Raw genomic sequence first — 19,529 nt, 5'->3', positions numbered from 1 at the left:
CTTCCAACTGATACGTTTATATATTCTCGTTACCATTTTAATAGATAATGCAGTGAAATTTTTAAGGAGAAGTTACATATTCATCAAGTCTAAAATCAAAGTTCATCCCAGCGTGGTTTACTCTGTATAGATGGTAGACAGACGGAAATCATAAAACTGATCGTGAACCGGTGGCTTTTTTTCGCCCACTAAATCTTTACATTTGGTTTCAATTCGGTAAACCACACGAACAAACCTCGCTAGAGTTTCTTAATAGTCTAAGGCATCCCGTATCTCATCAGACCTGAAAAGGCAACTAAAAACTACTGGTAACAAAGAAACGTATTCCCTATTGTAACAACTAATCTTTTCTTTTGGTTGTTTCTGTTTTATTTTCTTAATTGGAAACTGTGAGAAAAAAAAGTCAGATTGAATAAGATTTTCTTGATGTGCCTCCCGGTAGACAAAACTGAGCTCGAACGGTTGTCACCCATGCAATCCACTCGATCACTTTGCTACACTTCCAGTTTAGTTGCTAATAAATAATAATTAATAATTATTAATAATAAATAATTAATTATTAATAATTATTATTTAATTAATTAATCCACTCGATCACTTTGCTACACTTCCAGTTTAGTTGCTGCAAACCAAATCGATATTTTTTCTTTATTATGAGATTAACATGCATGTTAACAGACTGCTCTTTACTGTAACATGCCGAAACACATGTCAACACAGTCACAGGTAAGCCCTCTCTGTCGTTGGTTTTGCCAATTCTAGTTAACGGTGCAATTGTTGAAAAAAAAAAAAAAAAAAAAAAAAAAAAAAAAAAAAAAAACACTCCTCCGGTAACCAGCGAGCCTTGTTAAGAATACACAATTCCTGTTTCTCAAAATGAAGTTTCCTCCGTCCTGCCCATTTTGGATAAGTATTTTACAGGGTCGGAGATTATCTCGGATAAGTTCAGGCAAATAAGCATAACACATTTTCGAAAACTCGATATCGGTTCCAAACCTCTTGGACTTATTAAGTCTTGCCAATCCTTCATTCTTCAAAAAAAAAAAACAACTGTCAGACTTCCCTGAGTCCATAGCACGAAAAGAATGTAAACTCCCTTAAGTGATTAACATGTATCTTCTCCCTGCAACATCTATGAATAATCCAGCAAACAGGTGATGAGAATACTCAAACGTAACAGGTGGAAGTTGTTATCTTGATCTAACACCGAATTCTCGTTACTAATTTACCAGGAGATAGTAAAAGGGGAGAACTAACAATCAGATCTTGGGAGTTCAAATGTTAACTGTAAAGTTATAACAAATAGTTCTGAGTTTACACGCAAATTGGAGTGTTTCCGCCAGGGAAATGACATCATCGGTCACAAGACTTCAAGCTTTTGTTCATTATTTGACCAACCCATCCTCCTTACTTCCTGAAAATTTATACGTCGATTATTTTAAATTTCGCGGTCACTAGATTAAGAAAAGGAACAAAGACTTTTGTATTTAATGATAACGACAACTCTTTTGTACCACAGCGGTCCCAGTTCTTTCTAAACAGTCAACCTAAATCGTTCTTATTTTTTAATTCGGATCAGTGAACTAACATCTGTTCTAAAAAGTCTACCTCTAAAAATTCCATGACAGAGGATTAAGACTTAAACAAACAAAATTATATGGTCGTGATTGGATACAATCCTTATAAACTAGTCACAAACATTGCATACTTCACGTGGTTTAGAAGCAGGTACACAAATGACAGATATCAAAAAGTGATAGCAGTTCAGCAAGGTCGAAAAGAAAAATTGTTGCTGTGTATTTAGGTATTGCAATCGATTGTTTACTGAGCAATTAAGAGACAGACATTTCTATAAAACACCAGTGGGGCCCGTTTCTCGAAAGTCCCGCTAACTTAACGGGCCCGTAAAGCTTTTCTGTTTTCATTCAAGATGGAAATTTCAAAAGTTTTGAAAATGATACAATAAAACTATCAGCTAAAGAAACAAAAAAGGACTGGTTTGGATGTCATAACCTGCTTTCCCATCTTTTAAATTTTTATTTTAAAAGATGGCTTCGGGCCCGTTAAGTTGTTACCGGGACTTTCGAGAAACGGGCCCCAGGAAGGATTGGAAAGATTACTGGTTTAGATCTAAGCCCAGCTGTTGTGAAAATAATGATACTCGGTTTTAATTAAAAACAGTCAAGCACAAAATTGCTAATTAAAAGAATATACACAATGAAGAATTTACACCGAAAGACACTGATTAACTGCCTAGATTGTTGTCAGGTGTTGTCCTTGATGGTAAATCTCGCTCTGTGTCCGTAAAATCACACAAACGTCCTTACAAAAGCACACCGCTCGATTTTGCAAAAGAGTTGCGTGCAGTAAATACAACGGCAAACGGAAAAACGCAACAGGGGTTGATGAATGGTCACTTGGGTCACAAAAACCTGCGCTTCCGTTTTATAAAGGCTCACTTCCAAAGAGCAGTTGACAAGCTCTAAACGAATCAGTTGATTCTTCCTGTGTCAAGGAAAGGAGTTCGGTCCTTGCACGCGTTCTAAAACAGTCAAAAGTATCTCAAAAGAACGATTCAAGTACTGTAACTGAGATTTTCTTCTGGTTCACAGTAAGTTTATGTATGTTTTATTTATCTTTTTCATTGATGGTTATACCCATGACAAGAAAAACCAACAACGCTATCTTCAAAACGTAATTCTCAGGATAAGACACCTTGAGAGAGTTAATATATTATCATTTCGTTTCCTGTCGGCTATTCTGTTGATTTGAGATTACCTTACTTAAATGAAATTCTCGCAACACCATCGATGTTTACAATAACTCAAACTACCAATGAAGTAATGGGAGTTTAATAGAAAATCAACCGTCATTTGATACATTTTGTAAACGGATTCCCTCCTCATTCCATGAAAGAAAGGAGAAGTTCTCTGAAAGGCGCTCGTGAGAGTTACACTATAACTCAGACAGAGTACAAAACAATATATGTCACGAACAGGATGAGAGCGACACTTGTCTATCATCAAACAACTTGTCTATCATCAAACAAATTCTATAACCTGGGTTATTTTCACGTTATTGCTGAGTCAGATGTTAGCAGTACATAAAGACAGTAAAATGAGTTTTTCACCGATGCCAGTGTAGTGGCATTGTTTTTGGAAGACGAGCGTACAGGCATGACGCGCGCACATGCGCATTTTTTAAATTTGATTCCTCGCGACCAAGTGACCATCACGCGCTCGAGTAGCAGTTCTGTTGGAGTGTCGTCTTTTAAGGATTCGAGTTGCACGTTAGTCACCGTTTTACTTTTATTTGGTGGTGCTTTAGACGATAATTTTGCGAACAGTTTTTATGTAGGAACCGCTTTCGAACCGATACGTTGGCCAGAACTAATATCCACGACCTGCCTTACACCGGTTTCTCAAAAGAGAAAAATCCCGATTTAATTTTTCAAATTTGTCTTTAGAATTCTCTATAAGACCTTTCCAATTTTTTTTTTCGTGTTGTGCTTATCTCAGTGGTAACTATCCACCCTCACAATCTGTTACTACGATCCGAGATTCCCGGGAATTTCCAATGTCACAACTTACCGACCCGAAGTAATGACGTCAATGAGCTGCTTTCATTGTCTTCCACAGAATGTCGGCCTCTTCTTGTTGATATTACACCTTAAGTTTTTCTCTATCTACTCAGAAAATTATTTATAACCAAGTGATTTGTATATTAACAAAATTACCTCGCATATTTGAAAGAAAAAGTGCCTCAAGGACAAATTAAGTTATTTAAGATCAACATCGACGATATACTTTAACACAACTAATACTTGAATAAAAACAATATCAATTTGTTGTATCTATGTATTAAACTTCAATAACAACACAATATTTACACCACTTGGTCTATATCAAATATTTCAAATATTCACACTGACTCATTTTAGCACGATAACCAATTATTACCAAATAAAATACATGAGTCTTATTTCGTTATAATATATTGCTAAAGAGCAATAAATAGTCGAATAGTCGAGAAAAATTACCAGTGACTGATATCGCACTTCCATTGTAAAATCGCGCGAATTATAAACAACTAAATAGAGATCGAAAATTTAGAGTGAGTGAAGAACAAAACAAGCATGGTAACCAAGTAAGAGCTTAGGGCGACCCTGAGCACTTGAACAAAATATAAAGGTCGCCAACGCCTATTGACTGAAAGAATTTCTGAATAAAAATGTCAAGTTTGTGAATAAAATTGTAAGATTTCATCGAGATGCATGATTCTTCAATTCAAGGTTTTTTTTTTTTTTATTTGTTTGAAGAGATCCGGGCCTCGTGCACCACAAATCGATATCATTAACATCGCTACTTTTCAATGTAGTTATGATTCGCATTGATCTTTGATTTCGTAAAAAACACACACGAAGGTAATAAATTGAAACGCTAAGACTGCAAGATTCCTATCATAGCTAGAAAAAAATAACTACACCAATAGTGCATACATTTTAAGTACAGGGGTAAAATTACAAATTAAAAGTCATCAAAAATGTTTGCTTTTGTTTATTTTAAGCTCAAATCTGGACCATTTCCCCATGGGTTAAATCGTAACTGAAGTGTGTACCAATTTTTCTGTTGTTTATTAACATTTTAAGTCATTTGTCAACACTAATCTAACCCCGTACGAGCCCCTCACACAAGGAACAATACATTCCATACAATTCAGGTACAAGCCGATCTAATTACTTTTTTTCTATTTTAAATCAAGGCAAACCACATGCAAGGCCCCTTCAGACGCATGATAAAGTTTCAAAATTGACTGGAGCCATTTATAGTTTGGCATTGACATCAGTGACTTAAATCGGCTCAATATAAGAAAAAAAAATTTCAACGAATATCAGTGAATATTAGGAAGTAAACAGCCAAGTTTTGTTTACCACTTTCGTTTTTCTTCTAAGTTTACTTTCACATTCGATTTTCAAGCTCAATTGTAAAATGCAAAACCTTTAAGTGCTTTTTACTTCATCTGGAAACGATGATTATTCTGTTATTCAACTGATATTGTTCTCCATCTTATTTATTTAACAAGGGTAACATAAAATAGTTACACTACACTAATGACTTGATGCTCTTCTGCCTTTAAGCCTCTGTATAAAATCCTCGCCTGTTATATTACCGTAAAAATCTTGAACAAAAGCTCATCTTTCAACCGGCAGTCTAAATCCCACAGGGATCAACGAACGCTTTTCATTCCACTAATTTATTCTTGTTTTTCTCGTTGCCATGTTTCCACCAATAACGTAGCTCCATTTTCTTCCTTTAAAAGCACACACAACCCACAATTCCTCTATTCGCTCCGATGAAGGGCTAACGCTCGAAACGTCAGCTTTTGTAATCGTTAAGGTGGCCAATTTACCATTTCAACTTTGTTGATATATCCACATTATTTCGTTACCCCCACCGACGCAGCCCCAAACAGTTTCTTTCGAAACTATCAGCCTTTATTCTTGTGCGACCATTCTAGTGAAACTTTAGTTTTCAGCATTTCAATTACACGCGCTTCAGAACAGACATTTAAGTACTGCTTGTATTGGTGAGAAAAAGGGCTTTAGTTTCCAAGTCTGGAAGTGAAATCCTAGTATCGTGTGTGATCAGTCTGAAAAAGGCGCGCAAGTGGTATTGATTGTACAACAGCTTGTTCTGATAAACAGTATGGGGGTTTTACCTTTTAAAACTGCGAATGACACCCACTTTGAGACCTGAAAGACTAAAAAGAGGCGCAGCAAAACGCAGGCATATAATTTATATGTTTTAGGGAACAAAACCTCAACCTATCAAAAATTAATCGAATACAAACGAATAAAGGGGGTAAGTTTCGAAAGAAACGATGGTGCTTCGTCGATGGGAGTTAATTCGGATTTATAAGCTAAGTTGATTATGTAAATTGCCCAACGTAAAGAGTTTCTAAAGCTGACGTCCCGAGCGCTAAATCTTCGTCAGAGCGGATCAGTAGAGCCGCGACGAAGGGCTAGCGCTCAATTCTACAAACCCGTCATTATTTCGTGCGTAAACGGTTTTTAATACAACGTTTTCTGACGTTAATGTTCTTGGATAAAATCTTCATTACCACGATCTTTTTCGATGCGATTTGAACATACTGTTCTCTTCTCGAGGATTTCTGACGAAAACTATTCTCAGTGACATGGCCATACAGATGAAAGATATCGTAAGTAATTCAATGTACACCTCAGTTTTTGGGTTACGACGTGCAGGTAACGCAGTCAAAGGTAGCTGTAACCGTTTAATCTGTCTACTTGTTTTGTAACCAAGTTCAAATGAAACGTGTTGATCCGAACTTTCATCGAGAGCTATGAATACGATACTTCCAATCTCATTGCGAGAAATGATTGAAGCTGTATGAAAACGCTGTTTAATTGGCCTTGCTTGAGATGTTTTAACACTGAATTTTCTCAATAATTACTGAGCGTAAAAACATGAAAATACGAAGTGATCCTCGAGGGCAATAAGTTCAAAAAAGACGTCAATCGTTTCACAAACAGTTTTGTTTGACTAAATGTTAGGGAAAGATTAAGAATATGCCGCGCATAGTGCACTATTATAGCTATAAATGATAGACGATTCTAATGTTTCTTTTGTTTGCAAAGTTATGTTCGTCCCACCCGGCATTATCGGATTAAAAGAAAATAAATTCATTCCCCATATGCCCAACAAGATAACATTGGGGCGTTATAAGCAGCGTCTTGAGAAAGTACATTTTGATATAAATGAAGGGGGTAAGTTTCAAAAGAAACTGTGACGCTGCGTCGGTGAGAGTAGTACAAGATGATTTAGTTTTCTTCAAACTGAAGCGAATGACGGGAGGTTTACGCTCGAAATATCAGCTTTCGAATCACTCTACGGTGGCAAATTTACATTATGAACTCGGTTGAAAAAAGCAAAGTATCTTACATTTTGATATGTGTTACTGAGGCTCTTTTAACTTCGAACCCTTCAAACAAAACTTACGTAAGTGACGCTGAAATGAAGGCCTGTCTGCTCCGCGCACTCACTTCATGATGGAGCGTTTTTTCATATTCAGTTGCTTAAAACATAGTTCTTACTTTCCAGATGACATTCAAAGAGTGGTTGGAATGTACCGGTGTTAACACTGTTGAAAACCTCTTGAATAGATTTTGAGTTGTATACAGATAAATCACAGCACAAAACTGCTAGCTTTCCAACGGAAGTTCTTAGAATTTCTTGCGACCTTACAGAATGTTAGACATGATCCAACAGGAGGGTTTGATAACTATATAGATGAAATTTCATAGCGTTGAAATTAATTTGAAGGCCATAAAACAGTAATTTAATGTGAAACTGTCTATTCAAGGTTAATCACAGGAATAAAAACTTTTCTTCCTTTCGATGAGTAAGAATCAAAGGGAAAGTTAATCAATGGTATTTTTAGCAAAAGCTGAGCATGAAAGTTCAAGGTTAAACTTGTCATAAAGGTATGTAAGTTAAAAATATTTTTGTACAAAGCAGTGGAGATCATCAGGTCTCAGGCAATAATTTAGAGCTGTCGTCTTTGACTTCCAATATCTATTTATTTGGATCTAAACTTCAAAGTGATGAATTGAGCAGATTTTGCTCAAAATAATTTCCAACTGACTCGTCCTACCAAGAATTCTGAGAGAAAGCATTGGCTTCTCCATTCATGGTGACCATTCTATCTAAAACAGGAATGCTATTGCAGTTATTTCATCTCTCCTCAAGTCAAATTATCAAAATTTAAGCTTATTAACAAAAATCCGACTACCTAAGTGAAAGCTCGAGAATTGTCATAAATTTTTTTAGAACGCAAATTCGAAACTGTTGCTAGAGATTTAAACCATGTGTTCACAGTTTTCCATAACTTGTCAATAACTATTAGGAAAATTTGGCAGCGAAAAAAAATTACAACCACTTCAATTTCACGTAGTAGGATGGTTGCCATTAAACTTTGGAAAGAAAAACACTTCAAATACACTTAGTTAGTCCCGAAAATTATCAAAACATCATACAATATTCAGTACCTTCCCTCTAAATTGCTCTTATATGCTGATGACTGTTTACAAGGGCGAAGGATCATTTGAAAGACTTAACAAGACGGCTTTTTTTTATTGATGACAATTTTAAGTGTTTAAATAACCATTAATGAGAATAATAATCACTGTTGTTATCTCTAAATTGGGCGGCAAGCTTTTGTTCTGGAAGTTTTCCTCGTTCCGTTAATTACACCGAAAGAACAAATATGTTGTTGAAAAGATCTTAACATTACTGAACGATCACGCCCAAAAGTTTTTCTTCAAAAAAAAAAAAAACCAGGTTTGTCAGTGCAATAGTGACTCGTTCTAAATAGCAATCAAGGAGAAGAGACGATAAGTTGACAACACCACCCGCACAGATTCTAATAGTGTCTGTGATTGGTTGTTGCCATGACAAGAAACAACCAATCAATGTAAAGTAGCTGCACACCGTCGGTGTGAAGTCCAGCGCTTTGTTTAAGTGGCAAATTTCACTTTGTAGAGAAAAGTGAGTGCCTTTCCAGTCTAATCCAAAACTTGAAAACATTTCTATCGTTCCAAGGTCATATAAAAGTGAGTGAAACTGAATTTAATTCGTTGTCACATTGGTTCTAGATTATAGAGGTTCAACAATAATTAAATATAGTAAGTTGGATAATCTATAGATGGCACTGCTTAATGGAAAGACAGTCAGTTGACAGGACTGAAAGCACGCCTCGAAAACTACATTTAAATGGATAAGCTAACCTCTAACCTTTTACCACAAAAGTTATTTTTATAGTTTTCACATTGTCTCTAGATTATTTAGAGGTTCGGCAAGAATTAAATACAGTATGTTAAAATAACTTAAAGCGGATATCTATGCTTAATGAAAAAGACAGTTGACACGACTGAAAGCACGCTTCAAAGACTACATCTAAATGGATAAGCTAACCTCTAACCTTTTACCACAAAAGTTATTTTTTTAGCTTTCACATTGTTTCTTGATTATTTAGAGGTTCGGCAAGAATTAAATACAGTACGTTAAAATAACTTATAGATAATTATGCTCGATAGAAAAGACAGTTGACATGACTGAAAGCACGCTCCGAAGGCTACATCCATATGCATCCGCCGACCTCTAACTTTTTACCACAAAAGTTATTTTTATAGTCTTCACATTGTTTCTTGATTATTTAGAGGTTCTACAAGAATTAAATATAGTAACTCAAAATAATATATAGAGAATTATGCTTAATAGAAAAGACAGTCAGTTGACATGAGTGAATGCACGTTTCGAAGAGTAAATTAATAGGCGTCAGCTGACCTTTGAACATTTACCGCAAAAGTCATTTTTAGTCGAAATACTCTGAGACAAACCGCCACATCATAGCAGACACAAACTATTTTTTGCAATTATTTAACAATTGTTTAATTTTATAACGTGAACGTGTGTGTAGGAATTCTTCGGCGATAGAGGTCACACTGGTAACATTTTGAATTTGAGTACGATGACCAACAAGTTTCTAACCACTTCTGGAAAATATCCGAGAAATCTCTAAGGCTGAGATAAAACTCTGCGTCATGCTAGCCTAGGGCTTTTTGTTTGTTTTGTTCTTTTTTTTTATGGTAATTGAAAGCGTCATAAACTTGACAAATGCTTCGGTTTAATGAAACGTAGATGACTTTCTAGCTAGGTCCTCTGTATATTGTTTGTATCATTACCACCACTCAACTACCTCGATGTATAATGAGAAAACAATCGTTACAACATAGACAACGACAGATGCAATGTTGACTTAGAGTTTTTAACAATCACCAAGAATAAAAAGATGAAAAGGCACAATAAGCTAATAAGCCAATAACTTTTCACAAATACTTAATGCGCGACAAGTATATTGACAAATTGTACTCCTTTTAAGTAACTGAGTTTCTACTTTGCGGATTTAAGTATTCTATTTTACAAAAGGAATTTTAAAGGATCGGCTTCAGAATTAGAGTGAATTATCTGCGGTACAGGAAATTTACAGGCGACAGTGTGGAGAAATTTCATACTGCGAAAGTGACTGGCAGGAGAGCTGGAAAGATCAACATCACAAAAACAATGGGAACGGTTCTGTAGTTTAAGGTTAGGGACTACCTGACCGCGCACAATTTTGTGTTGTTGGAAAGAGTTGAGCTGTCGAAACTTTTAATTGATCACTCATTGCAAAATAAAATTATGCTACTGAGTGTTGTCTACAGTCAGGTCCACAAAACGCAACAAAAAAGGTTTCGTAACGGATCACTTCTACTAGGGTTCACCAACGTTCTGTTCTTTTCTTCCAAGTAATCCACCATTGCATTGGTTTTGCTCTACTGCGTTCTGATTGGTCTATAAAGTTTCGCAGGTTTCACCTTCTAAACCAATCAGATGCTATACTCAAACCAGTCGCGCGACTAAATAACTTTCGCTTTCCCGCACTTGAGGGCGGCTACAAGTTATTTCTTTGTGTTCTCATTGGCTCCTTGTGTTGAGAATCTTTGTTATTATGTTGTGATAACTCTGAATGTGGTTTTTACTACACCCACTGCAGGCAGAAAGGGTTATGTTAGTGTTAAACTTTAAAGTTTATAATATATTTTTGTGCAGATGAACCAATGCTATTAAAAGACGTTAAAATCGCGGAAAGGTACGTTTCTAGAGGAGTGTGGGCTAAGAAATTTAGTGTGTTGGGGAAAATTGTTAAGAGCATTCATTGACGATTTTGACCTTTGCTCAAAACAAGGTTCGAACAACTTCAGAACAGCAAAATTCAAAGACTTTTTTCTTACTTTTCAATCTAAAGGTTGATTAAAATCGAGAGTGAGATTTTAATAGCTTTCATAAGTGATCAGTATGCGAACTCACCTTGCAATTTTAAAACACATTTAACCAAAAATGTGAAGAGACTTCAATTAATCATGAACTTAAGGATACTGCCTTGTTCCAACAACAAAATCCCAAAACAAGCCAACAAAGAAATGTGCCGTCATCATTGGGAGAATTAACTTTCTGATGTTAAAATTCACATAGTGAAGATGGTTCAGCTTTGATTACGAGTCACTAACATTCAGGGCCCAGTTGTTCAAATGGCGGCTAACGTTATCCAAAGGATGAATCACTATCTAGTGGAGAGGTGTTAAAAAAAAACTTAATGCGCTATCCACCGGACAGAGATTTAACCAGTGGATAGTGATATCCAGCCTTTGAACAATCGGGGACCAGGTCTACAAAAACGCGCGAATCTGAAGAATCTATAAGGCATAAAGTCTTGTCTAATGCCAGATACTCAATTTCCCGATTCTCCTCCCCGCATGAATACGTGTCTGCTGCTACACAGTAAAGGGCAGCGGTTTAGGCTACGTCACGTAAGGAGCGCGCAAATTCGTAACCGTGACCTCTTCTCCTTTGAAAAATACTACTTAGGCTCCTGGCGGGACGATAGTCTTTGACTCGGTGTCAATCAGTCGGTACGCTTTACGAATAATTGGTCTTCATGCATAAAAAGAGCAATCGAGAGTACCTTGACAAAGTATCACGAACTACTGATCCATTCTATATCGAGCCAAAAATTGAGCAAAAAAAAACTTGTAGATCATTGAAAACCTAAGGACAACGGTATTTTTTTCTAGAAAGATCCACGAGAAGGAAAAATAACTCATTTTTAAGCAACGACTAGCCGTGAAGAGAGATGAAATAGGTTGAGCAACAATATCACTCTTCACAAACTCGAAATAGCACGCACGGGAATGAAAAGATTTTAATTTCAATTCTCTTTTTAATTTTTTTTTTTGTGACACTCTTTGCTCGACGTATATTCCAACAAAGATCCAAGCAACTCATGTCTTGTAACATTCATAGCAAGGTTTTGAATTGTAAACTGACAAACACAGAAAATAATTAACGGTTTAAGAGTCCGTAATCTAATGATAACAGGCGAAAACTACCTTATCGGTAAATTTGGTTTCACAGAGACAATATGGAAGGTTACACATCATGTTTGTGGCTGCGGATCCAGCGGAGGGCAATATATTTATAATTAAGTTGTGGCATTTATCTTTCGTGGGTGCCGATTACTAAGAGGACCCAGTTTCAAAGTTCAAAGTGGTTCGCGTGTATATTGCAAAGAACGATAAGCTACATAAAGTTCCACAGATAAGCTCACTTGAGTAATTTCCTCGCTCCACTACCCTCTGAAACTGGCCCTGAAGCCCTCTGCACGAGAAATACTACAAGATTTTATGAATTAGAGTTTTAGCTGAAGGCAATTGTAGAAAACTTCTTTTTGGAATATTCGAGACCCCCCAACACTCTGACCTTGGTGAATATCTCTGCAGAACTTATTTCGTGTCCATTTGATTGCTTACCTCCCAAAGAGGAAGGCGCAATATATCCCATAAAGAAAACAATAAATTAAAAACGCAATATAAACATGAATTGTCAATCATTGAGTTTCTATGACGACCAGGTAACCTTGAGTCACTCAAAAGCCTCTTGGTTTTCGATAGCCAGCGCTAAATTTAGCTACACAAGCGAGGCTTCTTTATCAGAAAGCAACAATATCATTTTAAAGAAGCTTTTGAGAGATCAAAGCTTGATCGATATTGACGATGTTTTGGAATTGTTGAGAGCCCCCTTAATAACGATCGTTGGATTGGAAAAAATTAATTACATGAACGTCAATAGCTCATACCCACATCATAGCTTGGTTCAAGTAATTTTCCTTCTAGGAAATTTGCTGCGCGGAGAAATGATCTTTTTCCATTACTAATGATATCGAAGGGGAGGTCCACCTTAAATTTCATTACTAAAATGTTTTAAACAGCGCATTTCTCACTTATCGATGCGTGAATCAAACCTCAAAGTTGGAGTATACATGTGTATTAGCTCACCAGCGATTAAAGATCTATATAGTCATAGTTTATCAGATAATACCGCAGCCGAACCGCAAGCACACTATAGACGATAACTTTGTAAAATCTACTAAGAAGAAGCTCATACGTTGCCAAATAAGGTTGTATGTCATATCCGTTCCTTACTGATGCATTAAATAACGCTTTGGCAAATATTTCGTCTGATAGACTTCTCAAACACTTAATTCAACCAACGTTAACCACCCTAATGGACAATACGAAGTTCGTAAGAGTTTAGATCGGCATTGTAATTCTCCTTGGTTCAGACTTTGATACTTGCTATGAGAATTTTAACAAAATCACACAAACACTGCGTGAATTTCTACATCATCATCATGTCTCCCTAACAGTGTGTTAATTTTTAACCAATTTTATTGCGAGGAGATGTAAGTATTGCGTCTGCGCTCTGCTATTTTTCATGATCATCATTGTCAAGAACTTTTTGATCTTGCGCATCACTCTTATCATCTCGAGGCTCAGCCTGGTGCCATCGAAAGTTCATAATGCACAGAAGATCTTAGACGGGAAGGATTTGATAACGATTACGAGATTTGTATTCAAGTTTACAGCAAAATGCTACGAAATATTAATGAAAACACATTCTTCGCTCTTTATGGGCAATTAAGTTTATGCAGATATTACTATCAGACGCAATTAAGCTCTTTCTTAATTGAAACTGAATGAAGAGACTTAACAATGGTTTAGATGATGGTAACTTGGTCATTAGCCATTTTCACAAAACTCTTCTTGTAGTGGCTACCAGGTTTTCTTTTTTTTTCGCCAAAACAATTCAGGCTTGCGCACGCAAATATTTTACGATTGGAAAATCTCGAACATGGTCGTGCCCATCTTAAAATCGACAGGTCTCCCTTGTTTGGTCATTGCCCACACTTTCCCCCTTCCCCTGAAATAAAACTTAGAATAATCTGTCCTTGTGGATAAATTAAACATTCACTCATGAGTCAAAGTACAAACTACATTAATTGACAACGCAAACCATCATTGGTAAAAACAACGATTAATTCAAATGACAATAAACAGCTTTTAAGGTAAAAAAAAAAAGCTCACTAAATATTAATTTTAATGACGTGCAGAGCTACGTGTCCGAGTTTGTGTTTGAGAACAGGAAAGAATGCAGCAACAAGCGAACAAGATACAAGATATCGTGTTAAAGGCCATATTGCTTTTTTGTGAGATGGTCTAGAGAATGGTTGCTTCCAAAGCTTTCTTGTCTAAGAATTGGAGTGGGGAATGTTCGATGACATTTTACTGCTTTTTTTAAATAACATTCCTTGAAATCAAGAAAAACTATTTTTCTATTCTTAAGATTGCGCTACTGTGATTACCCCCTTGAAAGTTTTAATAAAAGTTAGTTCTTTAAAAATTTGAACTTTTTCTTTTACTAATTTTTGCAAAGTAAGTGTGACGCAAGTCACTAAATTTTAATCATCAAACTGACAAAATCACCATCCATTTCTTTTTGTCATCATCAGAAATGTTATTGTTAAAATTAGTCTAATATATTCTATGAGGGTGGTTTCTCCTCGTGAAAGACGTGATCATGTGTTTTCAGACGCTATTTATCAGTGGAGGTAGCAGTGCATGTACATGTCAATCTTAACCTGCGTTGCGCGATTGATTTAGACCGGCACGCGCGAGTAGCGAGTCACGCGCGCGAGATTCATGTCTCCCTGCCACGCAGGGCTATATCTTAGGTTTGGTACCGGATGAGAAGGATCTCTTTGATCCAAAAAGTGACGGAGCGCTTACTGGTACCACACACCACTGAAACGTGACAACTGTTGTTTTCCAACAGAGTGATATATGCATATGTCTGATGGGAAAAGCCAGAACAAGACCTTTGGAGACAAATTCTAAATTATTATAAGCGCTCCAGAAATGCCGCAACCACACGTGTGGATCGTATGAGCTCAAAAGAAACAAAAGTACATTTGTCTGTAATCTGGCACAAATCGGCAGCCACAGGGTGTGGTTCACCCCTGATAACCTCTTCTGGTTCATTCTGGTATATGGTAATCTCCAATGCATTCACCCAGGGGTGCAAGATGCAGTGTGGGGGGTGTCCCGGAATAGAACTCTTTAGTGAGAGAAGCAATACTTTTAATAGTTACAATGGTTGAAACCGGTATTAATAACCAACATCGGTCGGACCTAAAATCGCCGGCTAAAATTTACGATGAATTTAAGGCTGTTAAGGTAAGGGCGACGGGACTGTAAAGTGATCACTCTTAAATAAACCTTATTAATCAGTATCATGAAGCTATTAGTGTTAAAAATACACTGGTATATTTTTTAACTCTCACCCACACAAATCCAGCTTTTAATGAGTCCTAAGCGCGGGGGTCACTTCCCTGGTAAGAAAAATATACAAAAAAGTATTCTTTGAGGTAGTCGCGTTCATGAATTTAAAGAGATTCTTAAAATTGGAGTAGCGAATGTTCTCTCCAGAACCTCTTACATCTAAAGCCACTTAAAACGATAGAGAACAAACGGAACAGGTCCTCGAAGTATCAATACCTGCTAACAGAACTTTCTAGAACTTGGAATCCGTTCGGTTCAAGCGGGGCAATACTATCCATACAGGACCATGTTAGTAGAGTTGCTCGCGGTTTAGAATTTTGATGAAAATTATTACATTAAAGCAACATCAAGACTGTTGTAGAACTAGGAAATTACACTTTAATGGCTTCTCCCGATTGCGTAGTATAAGTGTTTTTTCAGTGGGCAAGAAAAATTAAATATAATGGAAAAGCAGAAACCTCGATCACCGTGCACAGATTTCTAATCACAGTTTACTTCAGTTGTTGAAGATCATATAATTATGCTAAAATAAGAACTTTCAGCAATAATTTTCATATCAACGTAAAAGTGTAATGAACGTTAACTTAAGAAATACCTTTACATTACATTTTAGTTTATTTTTTAAAATGCATATTGTGCTTTGAGATGAATTACTGAGGAAAGCAAAAAGAAAAAGGGGAGTGGAGAATTTCAATTATTTTAGTGCATGATAATAATAAAAAAAAAAAAAATGAACCGGAAACGGACGGACTCAGCCAAGTGAGAGTTTTAAGCCCCAGACGAAGAAGTAATAAGGTGATAGACCTGCGATACGATCTTTGTCCACTTGTGAGTCACGTTCAAAGATAAGATACGTGATCCCTCTACGGTTGGATCTTTAGAACTATTGTGTAAAAGGATATTGATCTGCAGCGGGTTTTTGTACTTTTCTTTTTTTTCGTGAGAACCAGACAGGAATAACCGAAAAGATTTCTTAATCCCCTCATTTCCGACAAGTTTTACTGTTTTAGTACCTTGGAACACGGACGTTCAGTGACTTAAAGAAGATTCGTTTTAAATCGCAGCGATAATCCTTTTATTCCCCTAATAGTGTGTGCCTTTCGGCTTTAATATCACTGAAATTTACACCCGTGGCTCAGATCGTGTAAATAATCTCACAGGAAGATTGAATCTATGACTTGTATTCTCCAACAAACGACCGACCAACAACATTAAACAGTCAAAACACTGACTCCCTAAAAAGATTTCTATAACAAAACGAAACACGATTTCGAGAGAAATCGGAAATGGGAGGTAACCACTTAATACTTGATGAGTTGTCGGCATTCTTAGATCATTCTCGCAGCTAACAAGCATCAAAATTTCACGGATTAGGCGGAGTCCTCAAAGATTTCAACATTCCACGAAATAAACGTTTCCTGAATTTTTATATAGAGCCTAGAAAGAGATTCTACACACGACATGTCCTTAATAGGAATGATATTATCGTTTATAGCTTATGTAACATCATGTTTGCGTGTGATACGACCTGATATCTGCTCGTTGTTGTGGACAATTAAAGAACATAAAGAAAAACGATATGTGCGCTGAAACAGATTTAATAACCTATTTCAAAATCCCAAACAAAAGCAGGTACACTTTTGGTGTAAGTGTGATTGTGGACTGTTTTTCTTTGGAGCTTGTGGAGACTTAATAACCATTTTAACACTACTTTGCCTTGTACCTAGAGTCTACTGCCGTGCATTTCACAAGGTATGTGCACTGATTATAAAAGCCAAATATCATGTCTTGAAAAAAAGAAGCTACGTTTCTCATTACGAGTTTATCTAGTGCTGTAGGGTTTTTCAACATAAAATTGATTGAAGTCTATTCGATGGTTTGAAGTTGTTGCCACTTAATTTCGAAAGAGACTTCATTTTTTGGCAAAAGGCATTTATTAAAGGGCGTTTGAAATGCAAAACTAGCCCGCAGCTTACGCATCAGAGAGGTCTGCGCAGGATCCGAGGAAATACAAGCAAGCTCTCTTAGATCTGGCATCAGTGAAATAAAAAAATACCCAGTTATCTCTCCTCACAAAACCGAATATTACAAGATCATAAAGCGATGATAACGAAAAAAACTGATCAGAGTTTTGGCTGCAAAATTTGTAGTAAATTAGGGACTTTTGGCACTTAAAGATGATTAATTTGCATTATACACAAGGACCTAGAGGACCATAACTTGAACAATAACTATCAGTGTATCATTTATTTAAGGGTGTGATACTTAGATGCCTCCACTTGCGTAATAATTTCTCTAATCTAATCTAATGACTAATCCTGCGGACCTAACAAGTAGAATATATGTAATACAACCGATTTAAATATTTAAGTGTGTTTGAGCGTTTTAACATCCATCCGAACTGAGCGAGGCGAAAAGGCTGAAGGTACACAACGCAGCAACTGTGAGTATTGTTCCTAGGCCTAGATAAAAGAAATGTTAGTCCATAGTATTTCTTTCTACATTGCCAATGTAAAATTGCAGTCTTACTGAAGATAGACGGCACGTATCTCTATCAGGAGAGATGTTCGGTGCAGGTTAAGTGTTTTCACAGAAAAGAGAAATAACTTATAGCACTCCACTTTTTTTTTCAGTCAAACATACTCAACGAAATTGATTTTTGCAAGGGTCCTAGTTAAAAAGTAGATTATTTTATTCTTTAATCGTTACAGTTAAGATACGTCCTTTATTTTCACGACGCCAAACAAGTGATGGTGTTTAGCTTTGTTATAACCTTAACATCGCAAATGACAAAGGCTGCTTAAAACTTATGCCAAAGCAGTATTCTCTTCTAAACAGCAAGTTCTCATGAAAAAAAACTGTTCTTAAACTGTCTTTAGTAATTTGAATTTCGCTTTTTTTTTTTGTAATGAGAACCATTCTAGTCGCCATACACATCAAAATACAAGTTAAGGGAATCTATAAATGTAGTCTGTTTTTTCATTACCTGGTAACATGAAGTTGTGTTGATACTATCAAAAGAAAACAATTGCAACCTCGTTCTCAGGGCCTTTTAGGGAAAAGGCCCTGGGAACGAGGTTGAAATCAATTGATAATCATGTATTTGGATGAGAAAGATCGATGACCGTGAAAGATCGATGATTTCAGTTTTGTGTACAACTACGGCAAGATCACAGAAACATTATATACACCAAATATAATTTATATATATATATATTTAAAATATTAGTAAAAATACTTATCGACATTTACGAACAACACCAAAATTAACAGTCGCACCTACTTAAGTGCATATCTCTTATTTAACTGGCCAGACGCCCACAATAAAAAATCGACTTTTACTAAAGTTTTTAAAAGTTAGTTAAGTGCGATAAGTAAAACCAGTCACATGAGAGGCCCGATCTAACTCATTGGGTGGCCGCATACGGGAGGTAAGGTATCACGTGACAACGAGATGCTTCACGTACAAGGACACCACGTTGAAAACGGCAGATTTCTCGCACACGGATTAGAGAAGATTTATAGACTTCACATGCTCTAGGTCACGTTTGATTGGTATATGCTAACGCTGCGTTCTCTGAACACAAAGGGTCTTTGATCAAAGAGTTACCTTCGCAAAACCACAATCCTAAGAGCAGGAAGTGCTATTTAAAGGTACAGCATGGGAAGATCAGTTTGGTTCCGTTTCTCACTTTTTCAGCTGGGATTTGTGTAAAAAAAAAAGAAAAAAACATCCTAAATTTTATTCGAGAATGAAACGGCTAAGTGTTTAATAAGTCACACGTTAGACGCAAGATTAAAGATGCTAAGTAATGACACAACAGTTCCAGACGTCTGCCATTCATAATGTCAATCAGTCAATCAATCAATCACTTCACTGGACATTCAACCGGACATGGCTTCAGTTCATTGACCATTGACGATAAAAGGAAATAGTGCAATCAGCTAACAGCTGAGTCATCCTCTCTGTCTTACGTAACAGAAGTTCCAAAGAAAAACAAAAAGGCCGGCTGACCACTTAGGGTAGTAATGAGAGTCAAGTTGGCTAAGTTTAGTCGTTGTAAGTCACTTAACATTGAAGGACTTACAGATGTTTTTAAGTGAAGCAGCAAGCCGACATTAAAGCAAAATTGACCAGGCTAAAACTGGAAAGTCGTCAGCGATTTAAGAACGATATTTTCGAGCCCATACTGGATCTATTTCTCAACTTATAAGGGCAAACTTCATTGGGAAA

At 36.5% G+C, this 19,529-nt stretch overlaps 2 protein-coding genes across 14 annotated transcripts in view; one reads left to right on the top strand and one right to left on the bottom strand.

Annotated features, from left to right (window-relative positions):
* Positions 1-19,529, bottom strand: part of LOC111323071 (carbohydrate sulfotransferase 3) — a 29,934-nt gene that overhangs the window by 5,754 nt on the left and 4,651 nt on the right. For 3 of the 13 annotated variants that reach the window (XM_022926356.2, XM_088739553.1, XM_022926358.2), the window contains exons 1-2: positions 7,020-7,281; positions 5,719-5,760 (exon numbers count right to left, since the gene is read on the bottom strand). The exons of 3 other annotated variants lie outside the window; for them this stretch is intronic. The gene's annotated coding sequence lies outside the window, so the exon portion shown is untranslated. Of the gene's footprint in view, positions 1-996; positions 1,032-2,253; positions 2,466-5,718; positions 7,282-19,529 lie in introns of those variants that run through there. 7 more of the 13 variants (XM_022926355.2, XM_022926360.2, XM_088739551.1 and 4 more) reach the window with 6 other exon arrangements.
* Positions 2,594-19,529, top strand: part of LOC111323069 (uncharacterized) — a 31,874-nt gene continuing 14,938 nt past the window's right edge. The window contains exon 1 of the mRNA XM_022926350.2: positions 2,594-2,611. The gene's annotated coding sequence lies outside the window, so the exon portion shown is untranslated. The remainder of the gene's footprint in view (positions 2,612-19,529) is intronic.

The sequence above is a fragment of the Stylophora pistillata genome, chromosome 11 (genome assembly GCF_964205215.1).
Source record: "Stylophora pistillata chromosome 11, jaStyPist1.2, whole genome shotgun sequence".
Taxonomy (NCBI): domain Eukaryota; kingdom Metazoa; phylum Cnidaria; class Anthozoa; order Scleractinia; family Pocilloporidae; genus Stylophora; species Stylophora pistillata.
This window is presented reverse-complemented; position numbering and strand designations above follow the sequence as displayed.